General features: G+C 44.7%; 1 long non-coding RNA gene across 1 annotated transcript; it reads right to left on the minus strand.

Moving 5' to 3' along the window:
• Window positions 1-8,899: 8,899 nt before the first annotated feature.
• Window positions 8,900-11,185, minus strand: LOC141205528 (uncharacterized). The gene is made up of 3 exons (XR_012276248.1): window positions 11,125-11,185; window positions 10,741-10,833; window positions 8,900-8,985 (listed from the first exon to the last, which is right to left on the minus strand). It is a non-coding gene; the product is annotated as an uncharacterized lncRNA (long non-coding RNA).
• Window positions 11,186-11,721: the final 536 nt, after the last annotated feature.

Below are 11,721 nucleotides of genomic sequence, written 5' to 3' on the forward strand. Positions count from 1 at the left end.
AGACAACAAGAGAAGACAAAACAGGGGAAAATTGCTTAGCTTTAGATGATTTCAAATATACACATGGCCTCAAGCTCCAGAAAGGATGAAGTGCTGCTCCTGATAAGCCTCACAAGTAGAAATGAATATAGCCGGCGACTCCCTCTCAGACACACCAGGTATATATACACCCAGGCCAGAGAGCTAATTAGCAAGAGAGAGGTAGCTACTTGGTCCTAAAGACAGCCTCTTATCTAAGAAGCTGTCTGCAATGCCAAACGTAGATGTCTCCTGCAACCCACTGTAGGGCGACTGTCTGTCACCTCTGACACACCCGTGACAAAAGCTCTGCAACTCCAGCAAAGATAAACACAGCCTTACTAGCAAAACAACATAACAAAAGATAAACAATTGCACAGTCCATATGTGTATGTGCCATTCACCCACACAGGTTATGTCCACCCTTCAGCTCTGTCCTGAGCTATGGCTGTCCAGCCTGGAGACCTTGCCTCTCCAAACACAACACAAAGAAAAAAAAACAGGACTGAACATTTAAAGCTTGCTCAGCCACACCCTGAGGAGGAGATATGGGGAATGACTTCCCTCCCATCTCTACATCATTCCCATAAAACCACACCCTTTAAAAGAGGTAACCCACAGCATATAACATGCTGGCAGAGATTCAGTAGGTCTCAGTTCACACAGGAGAGAATCCTGAGTGACGCATACCTCCCCTCGCATATAATACCAGTGACTCTGTCACATATTCCCCCCCTCTGCCAAAAGCTGGGGGGCACCTTCAGTCACCCAGCAGGGAATTCTGGAGAGGGCAGTAGCATTAGCGTGTAACTTCCCAGGTCTATGCTCCATGTGAAAATTAAAGTCTTTGAGACCTAAGAACCACCTAGTTGCTCAGGCATTCTTACCCTTCTTTTCCCTCAACCATCTCAAAGGGGCATAGTCTGACACCAATTTAAACTTTTGGCCAAGTAGGTAATATCTTAGCGTGTGTATGGCTCATTTTATGGCTAAGCATTCTTTCTTCACAATGGCATAATTTTTCTCACAGGATGAGAGCTTCCGGCTCATATACAGGATGGGATGCTCTTCCCCATTTATCTCCTGTGACGGCACGGCTCCTAGGCCAACTTCTGAGTCATCTGTCTGGAGCACAAACTCTTTAGTAAAGTCTGGTGCAACCAGGACCGGCTGCTTACAGAGTGCCAGCTTCAGCTGTTGGAACGTCATCTCGGTTTCAACCGTCCATTTCGCCCTCGTTGATTTTGTGCCTTTCAGAAGGTCCGTCAGTGGTGCGGCAATCATAGAAAAATTTGGGATAAACCGCCGGTAATATCCCACGATTCCAAGAAACGCTCTCACCTGCTTCTTGGAGAGCGGTTGCAGCCAGTTCTGAATTGCCTCGTTCTTATTGACCTGTGGCTTAATTTCGCCTCTCCCAACTACGTAGCTTAAGTACTTGGCCTCCTTTTTTTGTTATTTTCTGTAAAGTAGTTAAAAATTATATACATTTCTCTTCATGTTTTGAATTAGAAAACAGTGTGTAATGTTCCCAATGCTGGAAATAAAAACTAGTAGAAAGATTTTGTGCTTAACTCATGTTTTTGGACACACTGCTATTGTTTTGAACACTACTGTATTAAAACGAAATCTGTGTTCTAAAAGCCAAGTAGCGCTCCTTCCCATCCAACCCCTGCTGTGTGCTCAAACATTAGTGTACAACCACATATGGGGTATCACTGTGATCGGTAAAAATTGCATAACAGATTATGGGGTCCATTTTCTCCTATTACCACTTGTGTAAATTATAAATTTGGTGCTAAAACAGTATTTTAGTATAAAAAAAATAATTTTTTGTTCTCACGTCTGGAAGTTATAAAGTTTTGTGAATCACCTGTAAGTTAAAAATACTCAATACATCCCTAGATAAATTCCTTGAGGGGACTAGTTTCCAAAATTGGGTCCCTTGTGGTGGCTTCTGCTGTTTTCGCATGTCAGGGGCTTTCCAAATGCGACATGGCCTTCACAATATATTCCAGACCAATAGCTCTCTTTCCTTTCCTAGTCCTGCCATGTGCCCAAATAGAAGTTTTTGATCATCGCGTTATTTTTTAACCTATTGTCCATTGTGAAAATAATCAATTTGGGGCTAAAACGTCATTTTTGTGAAATAAATGACAATTTTCAATATGACGACCTAATGTTAACAAATTATGTGTAGTACCTGTGGTTTACAAATGCTCACTATACATAACCCTGGATAAAATCCTTGAGGGGGGTAGTTTTCAAAATGGGGTAACTTGAGGGGGGATTTCCACTGCTTAGGCACATCAGGGGCTCTCCAAACGCGACATGACACCCGCAGACCATTCCATCAAAGTCTGCTTTCCAAAACGTCACTCCTTCCTTTCCGAACCCTGCCATGTGCCCAAACAATAGTTTTCCCCTACATATGGGATATCGGCATACTCAGGAGCAATTGCACAACAAATTTTTGGGTCCATTTTCTCCCATTACCCTTGTGGGAAAAAATTTGGGGCTAAAAGTATATTTTTGTGGTAAAAAATAGATTTTTTTTTATTTTCACGGCTCTGCGTTATAAACTTTTGTGAAGCACCTGGGCGTTCAAGGTGCTCACCAGGCATCTACATGCATTCCTTGAGAGGTCTAGTTTCCAAAATCGTGTCACTTGTAGGGGTTTTCACTGTTTAGGCACATATGGGGCTCTCCAAACGACATGGCGTCTGCTCTCGATTCCAGCTATTTTTGCATTCAAAAAGACATTATGCTCCTTCCCTTCCGAACCCTGCCGTGCGCCCAATCAGTAGTTTTATCCCACATATAGGGTATTGGCATACTCAGGACCAATTACACAACAATTTTTGGTGTCCATTTCTCCTGTTACCCTTGTGAAAATAAAAAAAATGGGGCTAAAGTAAAATTTTTGTGGAAAAAATGTTTATTTTTTCCTTGCCATTGCTTTAGTTCCTGTGAAGCACCTGAAAGGTTAATAAACTTCTTGAATGTGGTTTTGAGGAATTAAGGGGTGCAATTTTTAGAATAGTATCCCTTTTGGATATTTTGTGTCATATATGCCCCCCAAAGTCAATTCAAATGTGATGTGGTCCCTAAAAAAAATATTTAGTAAATTTTGTTGTAAAAATGAGAAATCACTGGTCAAATCTTGACCCTTATAACTTCCTAACAGAAAAAACGATGTTTCAAAGAGGACGCAGATGTATAGTAAGCATGTGGGAAATGTTATTTATTAACTATTTTGTGCGACATGACACTCTGATTTAAGGGCGTAAGAACTAAAAGGTTGAAAATTGTGAAATTTTAAAAATTTTCGCCAAATTTCCGATATTTTCACAAATAAATGAAAGTCATATTGAAAAAATGTTACCACTATTATGAAGTACAATATGTCATGAAAAAAACAGTCTCAAAATCAGTGGGATCCGTTGAAGCGTTAAAGAGTTATTACCACATAAATTGACATTGGTCAAACTTCAAAAATTTGGGCAGGTCATTAAGGTCAAAATTGGCTTGGTCACTAAGGAGTTAAGGAAGATTTGGCGGTATGAAACATGTTGTTGTTTTGCTTTAATAATAATAATAATCTTTATTCATATAGCGCCAACATATTCCTCAGCGCTTTACAATTCAGGTCCATATACAACAGTCATAAGTAACATAGCTAAAGATAATACAATAATTAAAGCAAAACTAATGAGGACCCTGCTGGTAAGAGCTTACAATCTATAATGAGGTGGGGGGACACAAAGTACAGGGGCTTATTTACAATGATGGTCCGCCATCTTGAGGGGATGAGGGAGAGATAAAGGCTGCAGGAGCTGTCACCAGCCAGGATTTGTAGGGGTTTTGGGTGCGGTGGAGTGACTTATGTTTGGAGAAATAATGAATGGGCTATAAATATATAAAAGGACTTTGATTAAGGAGCGTGATAGGCCGCCCTAAACAGATGTGGTTTTAGGGAGCACCTATCTTCGAGGAGTTAAGACTAAATCAGGGCCGGCGTCAGCACCCGGCGCACCCGGGCAAATGCCGGGGCCCTGAGCAGGCAGAGGGGCCCACTGGCGGTCACGCACCCCGCTGGGCTATGGGCGGAGGAGAGCGGTGTCAGCGCCCGCCCTTCTCCGCCGCTTGCTCAGGGCCCCGGCAGCTGGATACTTACCTCTCCCCGTGCCGCCGCAGATCCGCTGTCTTCCTGCTCTGCGCTCCCTGTGACGTCTCAGGTCAGAGGGTGCAGTGACACCTTTACACCGCGCCCTCCCCTGAGCCGTCACAGGGAGCGCTGAGCGGGAAGACGCCGACAACGCTGGAGTCCGGACCCGAGCAGCGGCAGCAGGTGAGAAGGGAGGTGAGTATTTAATTTTTTTTTTTTTTATGTATGGAGGCATGGGGCATTATAAAGAGGGGGGGGGGGATTCCTGCATGGGGCATTATAAAGAGGAGGGGTGACAGCCTGCATGGGGCATTATAAAGAGGGGGGGGGATTCCTGCATGGGGCATTATAAAGAGGAGTGGTGACAGCCTGCATGGGGCATTATAAGGTGGGGAACAACCTGCATGGGGCATTATAAAGAGGGGGGGGACATCCTGCATGGGGCATTATAAAGAGGAGGGGTGACAGCCTGTATGGGGCATTATAAGGTGGGGAACAGCCTGCATGGGGCATTATAAAGGGGGGGGCAGCCTGTATGGGGCATTATGTGGGGGGGTAACAGCCTGCATGGAGCATTAAAGGGGGGGGGGCTGTATGGGGCATTATGTGGGGGGGAACAGCCTGCATGGAGCATTATAAGGGGGGGCAACCTGTATGGGGCATTATGTGGGGGGTAACAGCCTGCATGCAGCATTATATGGGGGCCAGTATCCTGTATGGAGCGTTATAAGGGGACCGGTATCCTGTATGGAGCGTTATATGGGGGCCAGTATCCTGTATGGAGTTTTATAAGGGGACCAGTATCCTGTATGGAGCGTTATATGGGGGCCAGTATCCTGTATGGAGCTTTATAAGGGGACTAGTATCCTGTATGGAACGTTATATGGAGGCCAGTATTCTGTATGGAGCCTTATATGGGGGCCAGTATTCCGTATGGAGCCTTATATGGAAGCCAGTATTCCGCATGGAGCCTTATATGGGGGCCAGTATTCCGCATGGAGCCTTATATGGGGGTCAGTATTCCGCATGGAGCCTTATATGGGGGCCAGTATTCCGCATGGAGCCTTATATGGGGGTCAGTATTCCGCATGGAGCCTTATATGGGGGTCAGTATTCCACATGGAGCCTTATATGGGGGCCAGTATTCCGCATGGAGCCTTATATGGGGGTCAGTATTCCGCATGGAGCCTTATATGGGGGTCAGTATTCCGCATGGAGCCTTATATGGGGGCCAGTATTCCGTATGGGGCCTTATATGGGGGTCAGTATTCCGCATGGAGCCTTATATGGGGGTCAGTATTCCGCATGGAGCCTTATATGGGGGCCAGTATTCCGCCTGGAGCCTTATATGGGGGTCAGTATTCCGCATGGAGCCTTATATGGGGGTCAGTATTCCGCATGGAGCCTTATATGGGGGTCAGTATTCCGTATGGGGCCTTATATGGGGGCCAGTATTCTGTATGGGGCCTTATATGGGGGCCAGTATTCCGTATGGAGCCTTATATGGGGGCCACTATTCTGTGTGGAGCGATTCACCGGTTTCTGAGCTATTGTGGAATTTATAATAGATATCACTCATGTAATGTAAGAAGTGAAATCTTTGCATTGTACTAATATATATATATATATATATTTCTCCGCCGTGTCTCTGCATCATGAATCGTGGTATGTGTTAAAGGGGCCCACTGAGACTCTTTCGCCCGGGGCCCAGAAAAACCTGGAGCCGGCCCTGGACTAAATGAACAGGTCACCAGCCAATATCTGTACATATGTACAGATATTAAGTGCTGGGGGCAAAACTTAGATTAGTGACATGACTTGATAGTCTTGCTAAAAATTATCTGTTTTTAGTGAACACTTAAATCCATAGACAGTAGGAATGAACCTGATGCACTCCTGAGAACTGGTTCAGCACAGAAAAAGTCATGGACGTGAGAGTGGGAGGTCCTGATTATGGAGGATATTAGTCTTGGCTCATTGGAGTGTAGATATGGTAGTAGACTGACATATGGGAGGAGTTGTAGAACAGTGCAGCACTGTGGAGAGCTTTGTGGGAGAGTGCAATGACTGGTACTGTGGAGGCGCCGGTGTAGCTGCTGGACAGAAATATGAGCCTGGCTGCTGCATTCAGAATAATGACAAATGCAGTTAGTGTTAAGAAGCACAATTAGTGAGTTACAATTAGTTGTGAACTCAAGATGAAAAAAAATCAGAGCAACAGTAACAGCTTTTATTTTAATTTTTTTATTATTAATAATAGGATAGAAGGTTAAGACATGAACAAAACCATGAATATTATTAATAGATGAAATCATAGTCATGAACACAGCTGGGGTCAGATACCAGGTGATCAGTAAAAGCCAAGTCAGGCGAGTAGTATGAATACCGCGGAGCCTGATGATAGAGGCAAAACATATCCGGGTAAAGATGTTCCAGTGAGAAGGCCACAGGAAGCTGGTGAAGGTCCTTCTATACAGGTTCAGCAGTGATGGTGGATCTGCTGCATTTCTGGGCGCTAGATGCGGAGGTTTTCAGTCTTTTAGATGATGCTGGGGGAACAGTGACAACATGCACATATCCGAGCAGCCCTGGACAATCCACGCCGGCAGGATGATAAGATCCGGCGGAGGAGGGAACCTATGAGCAGAGAAATAAATATAATGTAAGTAATGGGACTCCGTATTACATGATACCACTGCGTGGACACTGCGGCCAAACGGCAGAGGAATCTTATCATACAGAGGTCAGGGATCATTGTCAGCCATCATACATGCGACAATCCCATCACTGACAGATGACATCTGCTCCACATGAATTATTCTCACTGACATCACACAACATAGAGCTGATTCTCACACTTACCTCGTCTCCTTCCTCTCTTTTCTTCATTTTCTGAGTTTTGTTCCTGTGTACTCAGATTTTTTTCAGATTTCCTTTCTTTCTGAGCTGGAAATTCTGATCAGAAAGTAAAAAAAACCCTCAGTAACAATATATTCTTATAGGATCTGCTTTGTATTTATAATGTAAGTAAAGGAGCTGATTCTCACACTTACCTCGTCTCTTTTGCCTCTTTTCTTTATTTTCTGAGTTTTGTTGCTCTCTAAGCAAATACAGCGAAGATTTTCTTTTCTCGAGAGCTGGAATTTCTGATCAGAAAGTAGAAAAAAAAAACAGTAACAATATATTCTTATAAGATCTGCTTTGTGTCTATAATGTAAGTAAAGGGACGACTTATTACTTGATACCACTGTGCGGTCACTGTGGCTGAACGGCAGAGGAATCTTATTCATAAAGAGGTCAGGGATCATTGTCAGCCATCACATATGTGACAGTCCGTACTGGACATCTAGTGTCTCCCGGAAGTCTGTGTTACTGTTCGGGTTCAACAGTCCGAACAAAGCTTGTTGAAAGGATGCAGCACAGCCAATCAACAAACTTTTCTGGTGTGGGCACTTCAGGCCCCATCACAGCCATGCCAAGTATTGGTATGCCTGTGATTGGCCGGCGCAGTATAAAGGGGACCCCACGTCATTTTTGGGGGTGCCCCCCCCCCTTTAATAATCAGTAAAGGCTATGCAGACAGCCGTGAGCTGATATTAATAGCCTGGGAAGCTTCATGGACATTGGCCTCTTCCCAGAATAATAACACCAGACCCGAGCTGTCTGCTTTCCCTCATCTGGGCATTTTTTTATTTTATTTTTTTAATTATTATCTAAATACATGTACAGTAAGCTACACACACATACTGCACTAAATTATATATCTCACTGACAAATTTCTAACTATGCACAGGCACCGGCTGGTGAATACCGTATTTTTCGGACTATAAGACGCACCTAGGTTTTAGAAGAGTAAAATAGAAAAAAAATGTAAGCAAAAAATGTTGTCATGATGCCCTGTTAAGGGGGAGGGGGTCTGCTTCTGACAATGTGTAATGTACCCTACTTCCGTTAATATCCCCCATCCTGGTATATATGGCCCCCTCCTTCCTGTTATATGTGGCCCTCATCCCCATCCTGATATGCAATGGCACCCCAATCCACCATCCTGGTATGCATGGCTCCCCAATCCCCCATCCTGGTATGCATGGCCCCCTTATCCCTCTTCCTGGTATGTATGGCACCCTTCATCCTGTTATGTATGGCTCCCCCGCACACCCATCCAGGTATGTATGGCACCTTCATCCCTCTTCCTGGTATGTATGGTACCTTCATTCCTCTTGCATCCCTGTATGTATGGTCCCCCTCATCCTTCATCCCTGTATGTATGGACCCCCTAATCCCAGTATATATGGCCCCTTTCATCCCTGTATGTATGGCCCCCCTCATGCCACATCCCTGTATGTATGGCCCCCCTCATGCCTCATCCCTGTATGTATAGCCCCCCTCATCCTTGTATGCATTGCCTCCTCATCACTTATATGCATGGCCTCCTCATCCTTGTATGCATCGCCCCCCCTCATCCTTATATGCATGGCCCCCTTCATCCCTGTATGTATGGCCCCCTCATCCTGGTATGCTTGGCACCCCCTGTTCCCTGTCACGCTGCTCATAAAAAAAATAAACAATCATACTCACCTCCTCTCTCCTCCAGCGCTGTGTTCCCCGAACATCCACGGGTCTGCACATCCCTAATAACAACTGCTCCACATGAATTATTCTCACTGAATGACATCACACAACATGGAGCTGACTCTCACGCTTACCTCGTCTCTTTTCCCTCTTTTCTTCATTTTCTGAGATTTCTTGCTCTATACTCAGATATATTGAAGATTTTCTTTCCACGTCAGCTGGAATTTCTAATCAGAAAGTAAAAAAAATCCCTCATTAACAATATATCCTTATAGGATCTGCTTTGTGTCCATAATGTAAGTAAAGGGACGACTTATTACTTGATACCACTGTGCGGTCACTGTGGCTGAACGGCAGAGGAATCTTATTCATAAAGAGGTCAGGGATCATTGTTAGCCATCATATATGTGACGGTCTGTACTGGACATCTAGTGTCTCCCGGAGGTCTGTGTTACTGTTCGGGTTCAACAGTCCGAACAAAGCTTGTTGAAAGGATGCAGCACAGCCATTCAATAAACTTTTCTGGTGTGGGCACTTCAGGCCCCATCACAGCCATGCCAAGTATTGGTATGCCTGTGATTGGCCGGCGCAGTATAAAGGGGACCCCACGTCATTTTTGGGGGTGCCCCCCCTTTTAATAATCAGTGAAGGCTATGCAGACAGCCGTGAGCTGATATTAATAGCCTGGGAAGCTTCATGGACATTGGCCTCTTCCCAGAATAATAACACCAGTCCCGAGCTGTCTGCTTTCCCTCATGTGGGCATTTTTTTATTTTATTTTTTAAATTATTATCTAAATACATGTACAATAAGCTACACACACACACTGCACTAAATTATATATCTCACTGACAAATTTCTAACTATGCATAGGCACCGGCTGGTGAATACCGTATTTTTCGGACTATAAGACGCACCTAAGTTTTAGAGGAGCAAAATAGAAAAAAAATGTAAGCAAAAAATGTTGTCATGATGCCCTGTTAAGCTGGAGGGGGTCTGCTGCTGACACTGTTATAGGGGTAATGTACCCCACTTCTGTTAATATCCCCCATCCTGGTATATATGGCCCCCTCCTTCCTGTTATATGTGGCCCTCATCCCCATCCTGATATGCAATCGCACCCTAATCCACCATTCTGGTATGCATGGCACCCCAATCCCCCATCCTGGTATGCATGGCCCCCTCATCCCTCTTCCTGGTATGTATGGCACCCTTCATCCTGTTATGTATGGCGCCCCCGCACACCAATCCTGGTATGTATGGCACCTTCAACCCTCTTCCTGGTATGTATGGTACCTTCATTCCTCTTCCTGGTATGCATGGCACTCTTCAGCCCTGTATGTATGGCCCCCCTCATCCTTCATCCCTGTATGTATGGACCCCCTCATCCCGGTATGTATGGCCCCCCTTCATCCCTGTATGTATGGCCCCCCCTCATGCCTCATCCCTGTATGTATAGCCCCTCTCATCCTTGTATGCATTGCCCCCCTCATCACTTATATGCATGGCCCCCTCATCCTTGTATGCATCGCCCCCCTCATCCTTATATGCATGGCCCCCTTCATCCCTGTATGTATGGCCCCCTCATCCTGGTATGCTTGGCACCCCCTGATCCCTGTTACGCTGCTCATAAAAAAATAAACAATCATACTCACCTCCTCTCTCCTCCAGCGCTGTGTTCCCCTCTGTGCCGGAATATTCACTGCGTGCGTGGGGAGCAGTGACCACTCATTTTCCCTAATAGTTTGCACGTGGTAGCCGCAGCGCGGCTCCTGCTGCGCTCAGCTGTCTGTGTGCCCGCTATTAAAGTCCCATGAATATTCACCACATCCCGTTCGGGTTCGGGATCACGTTAGGGTAACATTCTTGAGCCTGATGGACCCGAACATCCACGGGTCTGCCCATCCCTAATAACAACTGCTCCACATGAATTATTCTCACTGAATGACATCACACAACATGGAGCTGACTCTCACACTTACCTCCTCTCTTTTCCCCCTTTTCTTCATTTTCTGAGATTTCTTGCTCTATACTCAGATATATCGAAGATTTTCTTTCGACGTCAGCTGGAGTTTCTAATCAGAAAGTAAAAAAAAGCCCTCATTAACAATATATTCTTATAGGATCTGCTTTGTATCTTTCCTGTATATAGTAGAATTGTTCTACTCCTGTCCCCTATACATCTGGTAATCTGGAAAAACTTTACAAAATTAGGCAAATAGAGATACAGTATGGGCCTATGGGCAACATAATTGGAATCCATGAAACATGTATAACATAGAAGACCACTAACAAAAATACCATATGAAAGTATTTGAGCCTTGACATCAACATTCTCATTTTTTGTGCTGTAGACATGTACATACCTGACAATGGGGACGAGGGTGGCAAGCTGGTAATAGCATCATCTCTAATAGACACAGGAAAAGATTCTTTCTGCCTGTTTGGAAGAAAATAAACGTGTAAATTACAAGTAAATTCGGTATAGAAGGGGTTGTCTCACTAGATTAACATCAACAATAAGGCCTATTAGGATATATAAGAGTTATGGTAGGGAAGGTTTCCTACTCAAAACTACCTTCTATAAAGCAGAGCGAAAAACCACTACCAAGAATGGCTGGCATGTAGTACTACATCTCTCCTACAGTGTGGGCATCACTAAAAGTGCATGACTGGCTGCAATTATGGGCTGTCACCACCAGAGGTTTCTGAAGCTAAAAGCACAATGACTGCTAATCACGGGCGATGCATGCTGTATTTGTTGTTATGGTATTTATGTCCTATATTTGGGTTTGTGCATATATATTAGTATGAAGCTCCCAGTAATGACCTTAGAATCTACTCACATTTCTGAGATGCTTGTGCTGGATGCCGGGGTACACTCTGGAGGGGACTTGGGATCCTCATTGTTCATCCTCCTAGTAGCGGTGGTACAGAGCTAAATGTGGACAACAAGAAGATAT

This window comes from Phyllobates terribilis, unplaced genomic scaffold, assembly GCF_046119375.1.
Source record: "Phyllobates terribilis strain yellow unplaced genomic scaffold, ASM4611937v1 Scaffold_139__1_contigs__length_4784569, whole genome shotgun sequence".
NCBI lineage: Eukaryota > Metazoa > Chordata > Amphibia > Anura > Dendrobatidae > Phyllobates > Phyllobates terribilis.